Here is a 7372-nt window from a genome sequence, read left to right as displayed (position 1 = left end):
CATACTTCAACAAACAATAAAATGATTCTCCTTTTACCAAGTGCTTTCAAGTTCATTGTCTCCGTTGAAGCTCCCAGCCACAGCTCTATGATAAAGATTTAAATAAGAAACAGGATTTCTAATGTTCAATTAGTACTATAACATATATATCATAAATATAGTACATGAAGAACTGAAACCGAAGGACTTAAGTTTATATAAATAAATGTAAATATAGAAGGTTAAAACCTAGGCAGGATTCTTTTCAGAAAAGATGTGTGTGTGTGTATAATATATATATATATATATACTTTTCAGAAAAATATTTGTGTGTATATGTATGTGTCTATGTATGTATATATATCTATACACACATGTATTGAAGACTTATGAGAAACAAGTATCTTTTTAAAATGTGAAATTATATGTACTTAGAAATATACAGAAGTATGGTATTCTAGGATTTGGGTTAAATGGTAGCATCTAGATGAATAAAATTAAAAAAGAAAATTTTGTGTTTTTAATAATAGCAATTAAATATTTCTATGCCCTTAAATGTCTTCATAATTTGGTTTGTTTTCTTGATATTGACAGATTTTGTTGTCTTTAGAAACAATTGAACTTTCTCTATATGCTTCTACCAGGTGCAATATTATAACCTGACCTAGTGATGTGGTTTCAACTTTAGTGAGTCATCATGAAGGACATGCCTTTAGTGACAGCAACAGCTTTCTTAAAAATTAAGATTAAAAAAAAATTGATCCAGGTTCCTTACTCTAAGAAGTGATATCAGAGTATAGTGTCAGAAAAGAAACTTAGGGGAACGTGGGTACATTTTATACATTTCTCAGTACCCTGAACCAGTAATGGTATAAGTATTTTATTTACCTTCTGTTTATGCTTGTTGGTTTGTTTTTATGCCATTGTAGGCTAATTCTAATTTTATTGACAACCATTTATTTTTTCAAATATTTTATTAGTAAACTTTTCATTTAAAAATGATTTCAGTTTTGGAAAACTGCAAAAATACTATAAAATGTCCTGTTTACATTTTACACAAATTCTCCCAATTTTAATATTTTATATAACTATTATACAATTAAATTATCAAAACCAGGAAATGAACGTTGACACTCTTTTTACTGATATCCAAACCTTAGTAAAATTTCACCAGTTGTCCACCTAACGTCCTTTTCTTGGCAGGACAAAAAGGTCAAATCCAGAATCCCACATGACATTTAGTTATCTTATATTCCTATTCTCTTTCAATCTAGGATGCTTCATTCCTTAGTCTTTCTTTGTCCTTTTTGAGCTTTACAATTTTAACAAATATTAGTCACTTATTTTATAGCCTCTCCCTCAATTTACAGCTGTTTCTTCATGATTAAAATAGGATAATGTAATTCTTAGCAAGACTATCACAGATGTGATATTGTGTTGCCTGATTTTTGTTGTTGTTGTTGTTGTTTTACTAGTTAAATATTTTCTCCAATTGTAAGAACCTGGATTACATTAACCATACATTTATTTGCTCAACTCATAAAATAATTTCAGAAAATAACTGAAGTAATTTAATAGTTGGGAACCCATACTAACTGGAACACAATATTTCTATATAGTTATTTTGGTCTTTGGACTTACTGTGTAGCATTAACACACTGTTTTCTACAGTAACATAGCTTACTATACCCCCCACTCCCCTTACCACTTTATCCAAATCCCCAAGTGTGGTTACATTTTCCATTTGGGATACTTAGGTAGTCTCATTTGCTACTGTTTCTATTTAAATTTGGGTCTCCCTTACATCCTGGTTGTTTTTAATTTTTATTCACTCTTTTGAGTATGTGAGCTATCATCACGGTTGTAAACATCACAACTGCATAAAAATGTATATTCCAGAAAAGTCATTCTCCCTCATCCTTTTTACTCAGTTCCCATTCCCTCACTTTTCCTCCATTCCTACTCACCCTCTGTAGTTTTTTGGTTCAAACATCAAGATGTTTTTTGGTTTGGTTTTAAATTTTTTTTTTTTTTTATTTATGATAGGCACACAGTGAGAGAGAGAGAGGCAGAGACACAGGCAGAGGGAGAAGCAGGCTCCATGCACCGGGAGCCCGATGTGGGATTCGATCCCGGGTCTCCAGGATCGCGCCCTGGGCCAAAGGCGGGCGCCAAACCGCTGCGCCACCCAGGGATCCCTTGGTTTGGTTTTATTTTCTTGTTTTTTTTTTTTTTTTTTTTTTTCCATTGCATAATTTAGCAGATGCATAGATCTTATCTCTTTCCATCAAACACAGAAGTTATTAACTTATGAATTTTTTCTTTTGCTTTTTAAAACTTTTAAATATATCCTGTAAATTGTCTTATATCTATTGACTAAGGTCTTTCTCTTTTTTAAAATTGCTATATTATACTCTATTTTGTAGATATACCACCTCTTATGAAGCATTCTCCCATGTATGGACATTTAGTAGGTTCTTGAATTTTGCAGTAACAAATAATACTGCAGGGACTGCTGGACCAAAAGTTAAGAGCACGTGCAATTTTTTTTTTTTTTTTAATTTATGATAGTCACACAGAGAGAGAGAGAGAGAGAAAGAGAGAAAGAGAGAGAGAGAGGCAGAGACACAGGCAGAGGGAGAAGCAGGCTCCATGCACCGGGAGCCCGACGTGGGATTCGATCCCGGGTCTACCAGGATCGCGCCCTGGGCCAAAGGCAGGCGCCAAACCGCTGCACCACCCAGGGATCCTGAGCACATGCAATTTTATTTGGTATTGTGATATTCAGCTACAAAGACCATTGCCGTTCTGATTCTTTTTATCAACAATGTTTGAGAAGGCCTAATCCTCCACAGTCATCCCCACAGGATGTATTTTCACATTAAAAAAAATCTTAACATGAAGCGCCTGGAGGATTCAGTCAGATAAACCTCTGTCTTTGGCTCAGGTCATGGTCCCAGGCTCCTGGGATGTAGCCCCGCCCTGCATAGGGCTCCCTGCTCAGCATAAAGTCTGCTTCTCCCTCTCCCTCTGTGTGTGTGTGCACTCTCTCCCTCTCTCTCTCTCCCCTGCCCCCTCAATAAATAAATAAATAAATAAATAAATAAATAAACAAACAAACAAATAAATAAATAAATCTAAAAAAAAAAAAAAAAGATCTCAGTGAGATTGAGCCCTGCCTGGGTCTCTGTACCAAGTGCACCCTGCTTGTCCCTCCTCCTCCCCCTCTACTACTCCCACTCTGTTCTACCACTCATTCTGTCTCTCTCTCAAATAAATAATGAATAAAATCTTTTTAAAAAATCTTAATATGCTGAAATAGCCAAAAATAGTATATCAGTGTGGGTTTCTCTAGTTATTGGTGATCTCAAATATTTTGTCTTAAGTCTAAGGACCATTTTATAACTTTTTGTCAGTTGATTGTTTGTCTCATTTTTCTATTGGGTTTTTAGTACCCTTTACCTCAAATTTTAAGAATTATTTGTATATTAAGGACACAATTAACTTTTCATCTGGCATATATGTGACAAATGTTTTCTCCTATGTTTTCAGTTGTCTTTTAAATTTTCATAGTATTTGTTGCAATGCGAAATACTTTTTACATAGCTAGATCTATCAATTTATCTTATTATCTCTGTATTTTTATGTCGTAATTAGAAAATCTTTCCTACACTTAAGTTATAAAGGAGTCACCCATGATTTCTTCTTCTATGTAGTACTTCTATGATTTACTTTACTTTTATATTTATATTTCTGATTTATTTAGAATTAATTCTTATATATGGTGTAAACAATCTAATTAGATTTTTCTCAAAGTGACTACCCACCTGTCCCAGCAATACTTATTAAGAAGTTTATCTCTGCCCCAATAACCTGAGATGCTTCCTTTATTGTATGTGAAATTTTTGTATGTAGATGGGTCTATTTCTGGATTTTTCTACTCCATTTAACTGGTCTATTTGTTTGCTGATGCATCAATGACACGTTGTTTTAGAGGTTCCATGGTATGCTTTCACAACTCATAGGGTAGTCTCTCAAGGTAGTTTTTCTTTTTAATCTTTTCTGATTGTTTCTGCATTTTATTTCCATATGAACTTATCTAACTCTATAAAATGCTTTTCTGCATGTTTATTAAGATTGTATATAATTTTTTAGTCTATTACTTTATCTTTCAGAAGTATATTAAGTGTGTGATTATAGAATCACATATCAAATAGTTTTCTTAACTTCATAGTTCCCAAATATGAAAATAGTGGACATTTTTGCCTTTTTCTGATCTTAGTGTAAATGTCCTAGTGTCTCTAGATTAAGCAAGGTGCTGGTTTAGGGCTAACAGTTATTATAATGTGCTAACTTATCAATCAATTTGCATTTCTTCAGTGCTGTTTTTTAGTATACGTGCTGCCTAAGCGAGCACCTTCAGTGCTGTTTTTTAATCAGGACTAAGTGTTGAGTTTTGTCTATAGCTTTTACAGCATATCTAGAGATTATCATCTGATTTTTAAAATATCTTAATAGGTTAATATATATTAACCTATTAATATATGCACTGTTGAAAGATAAACTAAGGCATATTACAACATTTGAGAGTGAGTTAAAATTCATTTGACTCTGGCAACATCCAATCTAACAGAAAAGAACTCTTTGGAACAAAAATAGTTTTATAGGCAGAATAGAACAGGAACAAAAAAGTTATATTAGGCAAAAAAGCTAGTTGGTTATTGCAAGGTCACTACCCCTTTTGGGCAGAGGAATCCAAAAAGCTAGTAGATTTATCTAACTAGCTCTGATCATGTGATTCCGGATTGACCGATTGAGGATTCTATTTCTGGGAAAGCCAAAACTACAAAACTACAAAACTACAAAACAACTACAAAACTACCTGGTTTGGTGATGTGGGGCTTAACATAGTGATTCAAATTGGGAACTGTTTTCTTGTTTTTACGACTGTATAATACTAATCGATTTTACTATGTTGGACTAATATTGTACCTCTGGAGTAAATTCCACTTAGTCATGGTATATTATTTCTTATTGTAGTATTTGGGTTTGTTCACTGTTTCCTTCACTATTTTTAATTGATATTTTTAAGGAATATTTATAAGGTTCCTTTTCTGAGGGGGTATTATCTCTATAGGATTTTGGTATTGGTGTTGTATTAGCTTTGTAAAAAGAAATTAGGAAGTTTGTCTTCATTTTTAAACCTCTGGAACAATAAAGCATTGGAACTAAGTCATGGAGATTTGTTTGAATTCCTCCGAGAAACCATCTGGACCTTGTACTTGGTTGACAAAATAATTCCTTAATAATGCTGTTTCGTCCATGGAAATTGGTTCTATCTAAACATTCTTTCTGTAATGGGATCATTTTTTAAATCTGATTTTATTTAGAAATTATGCATTTCATATAAATTTTCACTTTTTTTTTCTTTTTGCTCAGTGGACTGAATATGTGTTTCAAGATTTTTGAAAATCTTATCTCTTTTGGGCACCTGGGTGGCTCAGTCAGTTAAGTGGCTTACTCTTGATTTCGGTTCAGCTCATGATCTCAGGGTCCTGGAATGGAGCCCTGAGCCCCATTGCCTAGCTAGGCCCCATGCTCAGCAGGGAGTCTGCTTCTCTCCCGGTCTCTGCCCAACTCCCTGCTCACACTCCCCTATGCATTCTCTCTGTCTCAAATTGTCTTTTTTTTTTTTTTTTAAATTGTCTTTAAAAAAAGAAAATGTTATCTCTTTCAAATTTCTTCCTCTGTTCATTTCTTAATGTGTATAGGTGTGATTTCTCCACATTTTCTTAAATCAAATTTACTAGTAATTTGTTAATTACATATTATAATAAAGGGATTTGGATTTTAAATCATTACTTATTATGATTTATGCTACTGTTTTTTCTACTTATTCCCATTAATCTTGGCCCTTTATTTCCCTTCTTGTACTGTCTTTGGCTTACTTTGCTGTGTTTTTATTTTTTTATTTTTATTTTTTTTTTAGTTTTTAAGCTGAATATTTTATTTTTACTCCTTAATTTATCTTACTTAAACTGTTCAATACTATGAATTTTCCTTTCATTCCTGCTTTAAATGGACCACATGGATTCTATTATGTAGCTTTGTTTTCTTAGAAATTTTATAATTTTTTCTTTTTACTGTAGTCTTTTTTTTTTTTTTTAAGATTCCACTCATTCATTCATTCATTCGAGACACAGAGAGAGAGGCAGCGACAGAGAGAGAGGGAGAATCAGGCTCCCCATGGAGACCCATGCAGAGCTAAATCCCAGGACTCTAGGGTCATAACCTGAGCCAAAGACAGATACTGAACCACTGAGCCACCCAGGTGTCACTTACTGTAGTTTTTTTTTTTTTTTTTTTTTTTTTTTTACTGTAGTTTTTTTAATAGAGGTTTTATTTTGTGTTAATTTTAAATTGAAGAGTTGTTTCTAATATTTTCTAGAATTAATTGTTTGTGATCAAAATTATCTATATTACTTTACTTTGTAGAACTCAGAACTCAGTGTGAATCTAGTATATGACCAACTGGGAAATTTCCACTGTTCTGAGAAGGTGTATTCTATGTAATAAGGGTGTAAAATTGAAAATATATTCATGAGATTTATGTAAATGCTATTTAGATTTTCCATCTCTTAAAGTTTGTTTATTCCATTTGTTGTCCACTTTGATCTATTGTGTGTTGAAAGTGGTATATTAAAATCTCTTATCCTAGGGCACCTGGGTGGCTTAGTGGTTGACCATCTGCCTTTGGCTCAGGTCATGATCCTGGGGTCCTGGGATTGAGTCCCACATCAGGCTCCTCACAGGGAGCCTGCTTCTCCCTCTGCCTATGTCTCTACCTCTCTCCGTGTGTCTCTCATTAAAAAATAAAAAAAAATGTTTTTTAAAAAATCTCTTATCCTTCTATTATTACTATGTTTCTGCTAAATCTCCTTGAATCTCCTGTAGTTTTCCTTAATAATGGCTGGTAGGTTTCATTAAGCATAATATATCCCTTGTGAAGTGTGGCATACTGCATCCAATTCTATTTTGTCCCATATAGTAATTAGCACCTCTTTTTTTATTGTTTAACAAACTCTTACCAAAGAATTGTTTTGCTATAAAAAGGTCAGACAATATGTATATGACAAAGGTCCTGCCTTCAATGAATTTACAGTTTCCATATACCTCCTCAGGGAGAGATAGAGTACTATCTAATTATGGAATAAAAATAATATTTTTTTAATTTTTATTTATTTATGATAGTCACAGAGAGAGAGAGAGAGGCAGAGACATAGGCAGAGGGAGAAGCAGGCTCCATACATTGGGAGCCCAACGTGGGATTCGATCCCGGGTCTCCAGGATCGCGCCCTGGGCCAAAGGCAGGCGCCAAACCGCTGCGCCACTC

The sequence above is a fragment of the Canis lupus genome, chromosome 4 (assembly GCF_003254725.2).
Source record: "Canis lupus dingo isolate Sandy chromosome 4, ASM325472v2, whole genome shotgun sequence".
NCBI lineage: Eukaryota > Metazoa > Chordata > Mammalia > Carnivora > Canidae > Canis > Canis lupus.
The sequence above is the reverse complement of the archived record's forward strand: the minus strand, read 5'-3'. Positions refer to the sequence as shown.